This window comes from Meriones unguiculatus, chromosome 14 (genome assembly GCF_030254825.1).
Source record: "Meriones unguiculatus strain TT.TT164.6M chromosome 14, Bangor_MerUng_6.1, whole genome shotgun sequence".
Lineage (NCBI taxonomy): Eukaryota > Metazoa > Chordata > Mammalia > Rodentia > Muridae > Meriones > Meriones unguiculatus.
The window spans coordinates 31,482,435-31,494,578 of record NC_083361.1 but is presented as its reverse complement, the minus strand read 5'-3'; the positions used below and the strand labels follow the sequence as shown (position 1 = coordinate 31,494,578).

At 39.5% G+C, this 12,144-nt stretch overlaps 1 long non-coding RNA gene across 1 annotated transcript in view; it reads right to left on the bottom strand.

The window, feature by feature from the left end:
* Positions 1-1,695: 1,695 nt before the first annotated feature.
* LOC132647188 (uncharacterized) overlaps positions 1,696-12,144 on the bottom strand; it is a 40,268-nt gene continuing 29,819 nt past the window's right edge. Inside the window, exon 6 of the long non-coding RNA XR_009585496.1 lies at positions 1,696-8,364. This is a non-coding gene — a long non-coding RNA (uncharacterized LOC132647188). The remainder of the gene's footprint in view (positions 8,365-12,144) is intronic.

Sequence of the window (12,144 nt, the reverse complement as noted above, 5' to 3'; positions counted from 1 at the left end):
TGTGCCTGTGTCTGGAGCACAGCTGAGTCCTGGCGCCTCAGCCCCACTAGACTGCTAGACTTTTTCTAGGGAAGGATTGGGTGATTTAGGTCAGTAGTTTCCTTCCTTCCCCGTGGATTCTCTGGAGACATGGACTCCCAGTGTCTTTTTTTGTCCTGGTGCACACTGCTCAGTGTCCGCCAGCTGGCTGGCCGCAGTAACTGCCTGTGCCTGGAGCACAGCTGTGTGATGGAGGATCAGTCTCTGCCAGCTGTCTGGTGCGCAGAAACTGCCTGTGTCTGCCTTTGCGGCTTTTGGGAGCCTGAGTGCCTCCCTCAGATGGGTACTTTTCTGGGGACCTTTTCAGGTTGGGGGTGAGCTGAGTGCTCTGAGATCAGACCCACCGTTTCTATGTCCGGAGGCGAATCAGGCGTGCAGGCAGGCAGGGCTCTGCGCCGGAACCTGGGTCCCCGGTTCTGGCTCCGGGCTGGCTCCTGGGGTGCCCATGGAACTCGCCCGAGTCTTTTCCAGGGGATGTCTGGGTGCCCTAAGGCCGGTCCCAATCGTTTCCTGTACCCTGGGGTTATCTCTCGCCTGAAAATTCCAGTCTCTGATAGTGTGGTGCACACGGTTCAGTCTGGGACCGTGACCAGAGACACTGGCTTGTGGCTCTGGGCTGGGGCTGGGGCTGGCGGCCGGCAGCCAAGCGTCTGGCGGAACCGGGATCTCTTCCTCGTTTTAGCCGGGTGAGTTAAAAGCTGATTGAATCCCCCACCGTGGGGTATCCTCTCACCTGGGAAACACAATGACTGTGTTTTATGGCCGAGAGTTCTGATTGCTGGTCACTGTGCTGATCCTGCTCTGCTGCTGCTCAGAATGAGAGTCCTCCCGGCGCCGCCATCTTGCCCCTCCCTCCATCTAAATTTCTTTAAAAAAGAAAATAAAGTACAAACTAAATATACAAATAAAAATGTTCAAAACCTGAAACTGGAAATAAAATCAATAAAGAAAACACAAACTGAGGGAATTAAAAAAAAACTGGGAAAAGCAAAAAACAGCCTTAAATGCCTACCCTCACAGAGCATCTTGCTGAGCACATCCATATAAATGAGACAAAGTACTGGGAAAATGGCAAACAAGTAAACTTCTAAAATATGAGAATAAAAAAAGATTAGCAAAAACAAAACATGCAAAAAATCATATATACAAAGATAAGTGTGGAGTACAAAATTGCTCCCCAAATTTCCTGGTGGCAGTCCTGTTGTGAAATCAGCTGTATGAAATTTCCTGGTGGCAGTCCTGTTGTGAAATCAGCTGCATGAAACAAACAAGACTTGTCAGTCTAGCAGCATTCAAGGAGCTCAGTAGTCTCTGCATTCAGCAACATCGACTCTTCCCACAAGCACATTTAGACTTAAAGAAGTACCAGGTTGTTCTTAGATTAAATTATCCACACTCTAATATCATAACACCAAAAATATTTAAATAGTCTGGCACAACAAGTATGACAAAAGAAGGCTGTGAAGTTCCACTGTCATATGAAAAAAGCAAAATGAGTAACATAAAAGTTATTACTTTTCCTTTGAAACAAAAGGGAAAATATATTTGAAGAGATTTGAGAATGGAAAACAGGGAATGTGAAAAACAGAAAGTTTTAATCTATAAATCCTTTAAGTCAGAAAAAATTCTTCACTTGTACAATGAATACTTGGACTTACTGTATATGAATATCCTGAAAATAGTATGTGTTCTTTATATCAGGATCATTGTGTAATAAACATGAGGAAAAAATGCACCAGTCATCACATCTCCTTGATGGTAAAAACCTTCCTGTATGGTTACATAGTAGTGATTGTCAGAAAAGGCCCAAACAAAATTGGGAATATACAAGAGCCAGGAGATAAAAATCCAGAACATCATATTAACATACATACAGACTCAGCCATAAGACTAGTGAATACAAATTTAACAATGTCCAGCAGGTATAATTCATCTCAAGTTTTGTGAACATGTGTGTTTCTCACTTTGTTAATGAGTGTATCTGTCACACTAATCACCCCAAATTCTTCCTGACACTTCTTCTACTACCTCTGAGAGTTATGAAATTCTTTCTTCCCTTAGGTTCTGCATCTGGGGTCCTGTATTTTGTTTGAAAACAAGTTGGAAATGTTTCGGATCTTCTAACCACAGGCACCATGATTTCAGCCAAGAATATGGACAGCTGTACTTCAGGGATCAACTTTCTGATTGGGTTGTTTCAGCCAAGTTTGAAGCAAGGAACTTTTCATATAAAAACACCTTCGGCTGATGAAAACATGTTACAGCAGAGGTTACTGTGATAAGGAAATCAGGAGAAGGCATGAAAATGTTCATGCCATGCACACACAAAGACAATAAGGGGATCATGCTTTTCAATCCAAAGACAACCAATGGAGTCTACTCTATTGACTATAGGTGCCTCACAAATTTCTTCTATTACACATTTGCACATGCAGAACAATATGATGAGTGCACCCAACACAATCAGCTTATTGGTCACTTTGGAAAAACTATAGTCCTGCTGCATTCCTCATTTCCAAATTATCTACCTAAGTTCAGTAAAAATAATCAAGTCCCCTGTTTACTTCTTGAGATTTGAGCTACTTGACTCTTAGTCTTTTTTTCTTTTAATCTTTGAGTAGAGGCATCATTGTAATCTATTCCTGCACCTAAGTCAGTGTGCTCACCAACTGCTCACCATGCTCTAAAATCTTTAGGGTGTGTGAGAAATCCTTCTCCATTCTGTAAAAAAGTATAACAATTTAAAGGCATTACAGTGTGCTCTTTCACCTAATAGTCTGGGGGAAGCTATATTGAGTAGAATTCTATTTTCTAGCAAAAAGCAATTTAAGGCAGTGAATGTGCTGTGTATTGTGATGTGGTAATGAAAGAATGGTCCCCCAAATAAATTGACTCATCTAAGAAAGAATGGGTGAGTGGAGTGACAAAAACACAAAATGAAACAAAAAAGTACAATATTAAGAAATATTAACAGGTCAAACCATAGCTTGTTGGGACTTTCTTTTTTGTTTCAGATTAACAACATGCAATGAGTAGATAATAGCAGAAAACTGTCTGTTATAAAACTGTATGTAATGAAAAGCCATAGAAAAACCTGGTGTTCAGTAAATCACATTCAGTACAATCCTGGATAATAAGGCAAACCTGTGTTTCAATCAACACAAAATTTCTCCTCCCTTAGACACAGAGAACTCAGCCTGAAGAACAAATTATTCAACAATATTCTTTGGTTCAGGATATCCATGACACTTAAACACATGCGTTTGAGAAAATGTCCTGGTAACAGGACTGGGCATTTAAAAAATATTTTTATTCTTGTTATTTTCTGACAAAAATTATTTTTACAGTGTGTGAAGTGAGTGATTATAAAAATACAATCACTTTATTGATGATACATATATCATAATCTGAAAAGAACATAAGATGATGAAAATTAGTTTCTAAGAAGTACTTAAGGATAAACATTGAAGAAATATAAGTTACTTAGTAAGCAGATGATATTGACTGGAAAAAATAGGCTCCTGTCCTGACTTTTAATGTGTAATGGTGCAGACTTGAGTTCCAAGCCCTCATCTCTAGCTAGAACAGTAAACTATGCTAATACTGTATTTATTTTCATATCAGTCAATTTCTGAGTTATAATAGTAAAATTAAAAAATAAGTAAGTCAGGAGCTCCACAAGGACAAAATATATCAGAGCACAAGGGTCCTCTATGAGACTGTTTCTCCAACCAAGGACCATGTATGGATATAACCTAGAACCCCTGCTAGGATGTAGCCCATGGTAGCTCAGTAACCAAGTAGGGTTCCTTAGTAAGGGACACAGGAACTATTTCTGACATGAACTCAATGACTGGCTCCTATACCTCCCCGAGGGAGGAACAATCTTGCTAGTCCACAGAAGAGGACATTGCAGACAGTCCTGAAGGTACCTGATAAGCTAGGGTCAGATGGAAGGGGAGGAGGACCCCTAGCAGTGGACTTAGAAAGGGGCAGGGAGGAGAGGAGGAAGGGAGGGTGGTATTGGGAGGGAATGAGAGAGGGGGCTACGGCTGGGATACAAAGTAAATATTAATATAAAAAATTCATATAAAAAATAAAAATTTAAAAAAAGTAAGTCTACACTTCCCCTTGACCTGTATTTCTCTGGGTCTCACTCAAAACTTTATACAACAACAGACCCTATAGAAACTAAAACTAGAAGACCCAGGGAATCTGGAGGCACCACACATGAGTGAAAGATAACGACAATATGCCTTACTAACAATATTTAGTGGCCTTATCCACATTTGAAACCTAGGATCACTCTACACTGCCAGAAGAACCCTTTTGGAGATTCTTATTCTAAAAGTTGAAGCTATGGGCTGTAGCCAAGAAAAAAAATTACCTGAGTCAAGGCTGTATCCTTAAATACCACACAGAGTAAATAAAGGGTCCAACATTGTTCTTGAAGAAATGGCTCAGCACTTAAAGTCACTGGCTGCTATTCCAGAAGACTTGGGATTTATTCCCAGCACTGGCATGGTGACTCACAACTTTCTGTAACTACAGTTTTGAAGACTGAAATGCCTAGTTATGGCTTCTGCGTGTTATGTACAGACATACATGTGGGAAAACACTAATGCACACAAAATTAAAAGGGTAAAAAGTGTTTAAATGTTCCCAAGACTGGAGTGAATTCCACTATTTGGAACATTGTAGACACTTGTGGTGAACGATGAATGGTGATTTGAAAAAAATTGAAACCAACAAGTGAACTCCCAATGCAGAAATTATATAATTATGTTTTAACTAATAACTAATTTTAATGCAAGTAAAACCAAGATAACATGTCACCTGCAAATATTTTAAATCCCATATTAATTTCCCTTAGTGAGAATGATCAGAAGAAATTAGAGACATGGAATTCAAATAATGAGTACAAATGTACTTGAAGAACACAAAGACAAAAAAAATTACATAGGGAAGTCAATCTATAACTTGAAAATAAAGCTTAAATTTTTAGAGAAAACCTAAACTGAAACAATGCTGGAAAGCAAAACCCAATAGATTGAATATAAAACTCTGAACAAGGAAACACTAACAGGATTGACCATGCTAAAAACAGAGATTTAAAGATAGAAGACCAAGTAGAGGAGTTGAATCAATCAATAACAGGCAAGGAGAAACTTAACAGTGTATATGAATGGAGCATGAGATAGTTTGGGGATATCAACAAAAGGCATTTTGATCATAGAAAGAGAAGAAAAAAACATTAGCAAAGGCATAGAAAATATTTTCAGTAAAGGTATAGAAAAAAATTCCCAAAACTAATAAAAGTGATGGCTAACAAGGTACAAGAGTGCTACAGAACACCAAATACACACGACTGGAAAAGAATTTCTCCATGATGCATTATAGTTAAGACACCAGAAACAAAATTTAAAAAAAATGGTATTAAAAGTTACATTGAGAAAGATCAAGTAACTTATAAAGGCAAGCCTTTTAGAATAACACCAGATTGTTTGATAAAAGCTTTAAGGTCAGACGAAAATCAAAAGATGTACTCTAACTCCCGAAGCATCAGTTTGTGAGTATAAAGAGGGCCCTAATGAGAAAATCAGGAGGAATGCTAATACTTCAGTCTGAAGTGAAGGACAAGCACATCTGAGATGTCAAAAGTGACAAGTGAATATTGCCAGCCCAATCTGTATTTGTTAAAACAGATCCAAGAAAACAGCATGAAATGAAATAAATGAAAAGAATCAGTGCACATCTTTCAACAATAACTACATTACTGGTCTCAGTTCCTCACTAAAAACACAGACACAATAAGAAACAGGGTTCTTGTGTTTTCTGCCTCTAAGAACCTCCCTTCAAAGACATAGATACCTACAGTAAATGGCCAAAAATAATTCCAAACAAATGGAACCAGAAAACTACCATGTATATAGGTATTCTAATGCCTGACAAAATGTACTTCAATCTAAAATTAGTTAATAGACTAAGGGTGGAACTTTATACTCATTTAAAAAATTTAGCAAATCCAAATGCACTCTTTCATAAAAGAAACACAGATCTAAAACAAAAGATTTACCCAAACACAGTGATTATCCATAAACAGGCTATCTGTAAATAAACTAAACTGAGTAACTCTGGAGTTATAATACATATGTCAAATGTACCAAACAGATGCAAGGAAACCTTTAAGACACTTGGAAAAATAAAAACCAGAAAATAGAAAGACCATACATGCTTATGGATTGGCAGAAATAACCTTGCTAAAATGATTACCCTACAAAGGAAGCTACGTATTCAAAGCAATCTCCACCAGACATTCGATAAAATTCTTCAAAGAAACTGAAAGTAGTCTTGAAGTCCTGTGTAAACAAAAAAGACCAAGAATAACAAAAAACAATCCTTAACCAAAAAAATATTTTCTGAAGGCATTGCCATGTTTCAGTTTAAATTTAAATTAAAAACAGCATCGTAGTGGCTTAATAATGGACTCAATGTATACTACAATAGAATTAAGAAGCATAACAACAACAAAAACCCAAACACTCTTAAAGCTATATGATCTTTGAAAAGCAATATTAGAGAAAAGACAATTTCAGTAGTGCTTGCTAAACTGTATAGCTCCAAATTAAAAATATCCCTATCTCTCACCATGCAAAAAACTCACCTTCATAAATAACAAGGAAGAACTACAACATAATCAAGTTATACTGAAAGCAGTAGAGAAAAATAAGGTCTACCCTTGAATTTACGGGGAAGGACTTGCTGAACAGGAGAACAGGACCAAAATAGCACAGGCACAAACATGAAGACCATGAATGAATAAATGAGACTTCAAAAAACTAAAAAGCTTTTGCAATCCATACTTTAGGTGATGAAGCAGATTAAAGAATGGGAAACGTCTTTACCAGCTACGCATAAGACAGGTTTATATCTAGACCGTACAAAGAACTCATAAAATGTAGACATGAAGAAACCATAAAACAAACAAACAAACAACAACAACAAAAACCCTGTTAAAAAGTGGGACATAGAACAAAGTTCTCAAATATGAAAGACAAACGCTGACAGTTTTTGTTTGTTTGTTTGTTTGTTTGAAGACAGGATTTCTTTGAGTAGCCTTGGCTGTCCTGGATTCTCTTTGTAGAACTCTTTGAGATCTACCTGCCTCTGACTTTCTGAGTGCTAGGATTGCAGGCATTCACCAACATACCTGGCTGCTGATAGTTTATTTTAATTTAGCATTTTATTTTTGTTGTTGTTTCATGCATTACATCCCAACTGCAGTTTCCTGACCCTTTGCTCCTCCCAGCCACTATCTATCCACCGCCACTCTGCCCACCTCACCTCTCCTTCAGATCCACTGCTACTTTATTTTCAATGAAAAAAAATCTGATGGCCTAACAAGTTACAACAAGACTAGGCACAATCCCTCACATCAAAGTTGGTCAAGGCAATACATAAGAAGAGAAAGTGTAGCTAGATCAGGAAAAAGAATCAGAGACACCCCCACTCTCACTGTTGGAAGTCCCACAAGAACATCAAGCTAATAATCATAAGGTGTGTGCAGATGACCTAGCTCAAAAGACCCACAGACTATTTACATTTTTTTGCTTCAGTCTCTGTGATCCCCTATGAGCCCCGTTGACTCAGTGGGCTGTGTTCTTGTTGTGTCCTCAATATCTCTGGTTCCGACAATACTTCCTTCTTCATTTGTACGGTTCCCCTGGATACATCGTTGTGTTTGGCTGTGAGTCTCTGCACCTACTCCCATCAGATGTTGGGTGATGTCTCTCTAATGATAACTGGGTTAGGCACAGATCTATGATTATAGCAGAATATCTTTCATTGACGTTTTTTGCCTGCCATGTTTACATATATCCTGGGTCTCTAGGCTGTCCTGACTCTGGTTCATCCAGGCAGTGTCAGGCATGGACTTCCTCTCTTGGTCTTGGCCTCAATTTGGACCTGTGTTTTCTTGGGTGTAGTTGATCTCTTTGGACTGGAGTTTTCCTTCTAGTATCTTCTGTAGGGTTGCTGCATATATACTGTTTAAATTTAGTTATGTCATGGAATATTTTCTTTTCTTCATCTATGTTGATTGAAAGTTTTGCTGGCTATAGTAGTCTGGGTTGGCATCAGTGGTCTCTTAGTGTCTACATGATATTCATCCAGGCCCTTCTGGCTTTCATAGTCTCTGTTGAGAAGTCTGGTGTGATTCTGACAGGCCTACTTTTTATTTTAATGATGTTTTTGTATTAGCAGTGTCATGCATAGAACAGTTAATTTTCATGGTGTCATCCACATATAAAATGGAACCTCAATACTCTAAGAAAGTGAAAAATGAACACAAAATTTAATGAGTCTTGAGGGAATTGAGACAATGAAGGCATTAACTTGAGGTAAAAAGAAACTATATATAAATTAAAATACTGCAAAAAGTAAAATACTGGCAATACCATCATGATTATTTAAAATACAGTTGCATCAAAAAGTTAATTTCTTGTCCATCAATATATACCATAAAATTACGTAGCCTACCCTACATGTGGCCAGGTTGTATTCCCCATAAGAGATATCTATGTGATTAGTGTGACTAAAGCAGCATTCAAAAATCATTCTGGTGTTGGCTTTTATCAATACCTTGCCGCCCTTTGTGGCATCTCGGTTAAAGTCCTCCAGCATAATCAAGCACTCGTGACACAGGTAAAAGATAAATTCAACATTTGGAAGATCTTGAAAATTTCCAGAGTTAGAAAAATGGTATTTTATGATATTTTTCCGTAAAGGATATTTTCAAATTTTTAAATTGTATTTTCCTCATTCTCGAACAACATATTTAAATCATATTTATTTTATTTCCACATTACTCTAAGGTTCTCCTGCCTATCTTACATAAATTTTATGTGTATTTTTATCTCAGAATACACACACACACGCACACACACATACACATGCCAAATGAGTGGCAATACTCACATGAGTCTTTTATGTTTTGAAATTTGTTTGCTTGTTTTTGTCCTATTTGTATTTCCTATTTTATTTTTAAAATTTTTCTTTCTTATTATTGAATATAATTTATTCACTTTGTATTCCAGCTGTAGCCTCCTCCGTTATCAAATGTCTTATTTTAATTCACTTAATTATAGAAAATGGGGTGATGAGACCCCACAAAAAATATAAAATTAAACTTTAGAAAAAAAAAGGTTATTTTAAATGTATATGTAAGATTAGGATCCCATGAAGATACTGTTGATAAAAATGGGATTGACTTTTATATAAATAAAAATTTTAATATGTTAGATGGTATATCAGCTTTAATGACAGCTTTGATATTGTCATTAAAATGAATGAATGACACTAACCCTAGCCCTAGCCCTAGTCCTAACCATAACCCTAACCCAACCTTAATGTAAACACTCTAACCTTAACCTTCTAACCTTAACCCTCTATCCCTAACCATCAGCCTAATACTAACCCTAACCCTAACCGTAACGCTAACGCTAACCCTAGCCCTAGCCCTAACCCTAACCCTAGCCTTAAACCTTGCCCTAGCCCTAGCCCTAGTCCTAACCCTAACCCTTACCCTAAACCTACCCTAAGACTAACCTTAACCCTAGCCCTATCTCTAGCCTTAGCCCTAACCCAAACCCTAACCCTAGCCCTAGGCCTAACCTTAGCCCCAGCCCTAGCCCTAGCCCTAACACTAAACCTAGCCCTAACCATAACCCTAGCCCTTGCACTAACCCTAGCCCTAACTCTAAACCTAACCCTAAATGTAACCCTAAACATAGCCCTAGCCTGAGCTCTAACCCTAGCTCTAGCTCTAGCTCTAGCCCTAGCCCTAGCCCTAGCCCTGGCCTTGGTGCTAACCCTAACCTTAAACATAACCTTAACCATAAACCTAGCCCTAGCCTTAGGCCTAACACTAACCCTACCCTTAACCCTAACCATAGACATAGCCCTAGCCACAACACTAGCCCTAGACTTAACCCTAAACCTAACCATAATCCTATCCCTATCCCTAACCTTAGCTGTAGCCGTAGCCTTAACCCTATCCCTAACCCTAGTCCTAGCCCTAGCGTTAAACCTAACCCTAACATTAAATATAACTCTAACCCTAAACCTAACCATAGACGTAGCCCTAGCCCTAACCATAACACTAACCCTAACTCAAACCCTTACCCAAACATGAGCCCTAGCCCAATCCCTAGCCATAACCCTAACACTAAGCCTAACCCTAGCCGCAGTCCTAACCCTAGCCATAGATCTAGCACTAACCCTAACCCTAACCCTATCTCTAGCCCTAGCTAGAGCCCTAGCCTTAACCCTAACCTTAGCACTAACCATAACACCAGCCCTAAGCCTAGCTTTAGGTCTAACCCTGACCCCAACACTAACCTTACACCTACGCCTAACCCTAGCCCTAGCCTTTGCCTAAGACCTAGCTCTAACCTTAACCCTAAACTTGTCCTATCCCTAACTCTAGCCATGCCCTACCCCTAACCTAACACTAGTCCTAGCCTTTGCCTTAGACCTAGCCCTAACCCTCTAACTCTAAATGTAACTGTAACCGTAAACCTAACTCTAGCCCTTGCCATAGCCCTAACCATTACCCTATCCTTAACCATAACTCAAACCTGAATCCTAGCCCTAACACTAACACTAATCCTAAAACTAACCTTAACTCTAACCCTAACCCTGACCCTCTAACCCTAACCCTAATATTAACCTAACCCTGACCTAGCACTGGCCCTAGGCCTAGCCCAAGACCTAACCTTAGCCTTAACCCTAACCTAATCCTAACCATAACCATAACCATAACCCTAGCCCTAACCCTCTAACCCTAACCCCCCAACCCCAACCCCTATCCCAACCCTGACCCTAACCCCCTGACCCTGACCCTGACCCTAACTAGTCTAATCCTGACCCTAAACCCAACCCCTAACCCTGATTCCCCAGCTGTGACTCTGACCCTGACCCTAACCCCTAACCCTAACCCCTCTAACCCTAACCCTAATCCTAACCCTATCCCTAACCCTAGGCCTAACCTTAATAGTAATCCTAGCCCTAACCCTAGCCCTAGCCCTAGCCCAACCCTACCTCTAACCCTACTCTGACCCCTACTCTTAACCCTAACCTGAACCCTTACCCTAATGTTAAACCTGACCCTGACCCTGACTCTGACCCTGACCTTAACCCTAACCCTAATCCTAGCCCTAACCCTGGTCTACAGAGTGGCACACCAGACATTCAGGGTCATGTAGAGAAACCCTGTCTGGAAGAACAAAAACAACAAATGCCACCTGAATTGTCCACACAGTAAATCGTCCTTCTCAGCTGTGGGTGATGGAGCCGTAGCCAGGTATTCTGTTTTCTTCCTGACCTTTAAAAACACCTCATGTTTGATAAGTTATAAAAAAAAAATAGAAGTTGGTTATTTGCACTGCTGGAGGTTGTGAAAGGGTTAGACTAACTTTGTAACCTATATGTCTTCTAAAGCCTATAGTTTTGAGTTTTAGGTCCAGGTTAAGCTAAAGCCTCTTAGTACCTTTCCAGAGAGTGAAGGAATGTGACCCTATCTGTGAGGACAGATATAAAAAAAAAGGGCAAGCAAGCAATGACCTTCACTCAGCAAAAGAAGGACCAGACCCTTGTCCTTCAGATAGCATTTCTTAGCAACGAACCTAGACTTCTTCTGAGTAGCTTTTGACCTCCAGCCAAAAGTGTGTAGCCCCTAATCTTCAAGGATGAGCTAACCACCCCCATCTTAAATTGCAGCTACATCCACACTTGGCAGGACTGGCCAAGCTTGAGCACCTAAGACTAACCAATTATCTTACTTTATAACTTCCTCATCCAATCCTAAATTGCCAAAACTGCAACTTCAAATTTCCCGCAATTTTTCTTTTAAAAACCTAAAGGCCTTTGTTTCCTGGTGCCACTCTTTGCTGACCGGCAGGGGTGACCCCATTGTACAATGGTTAATAAACCTCTTGCTTTTGTAACGAGTCTTGGTCTGGGGGAGTTTCTGGGAAGGGCGTGATCTTAAACTCCTGAGCTGTGAGACCCTAGGTCTTACAGTTGCCAAGTCAAGATTAAGACACC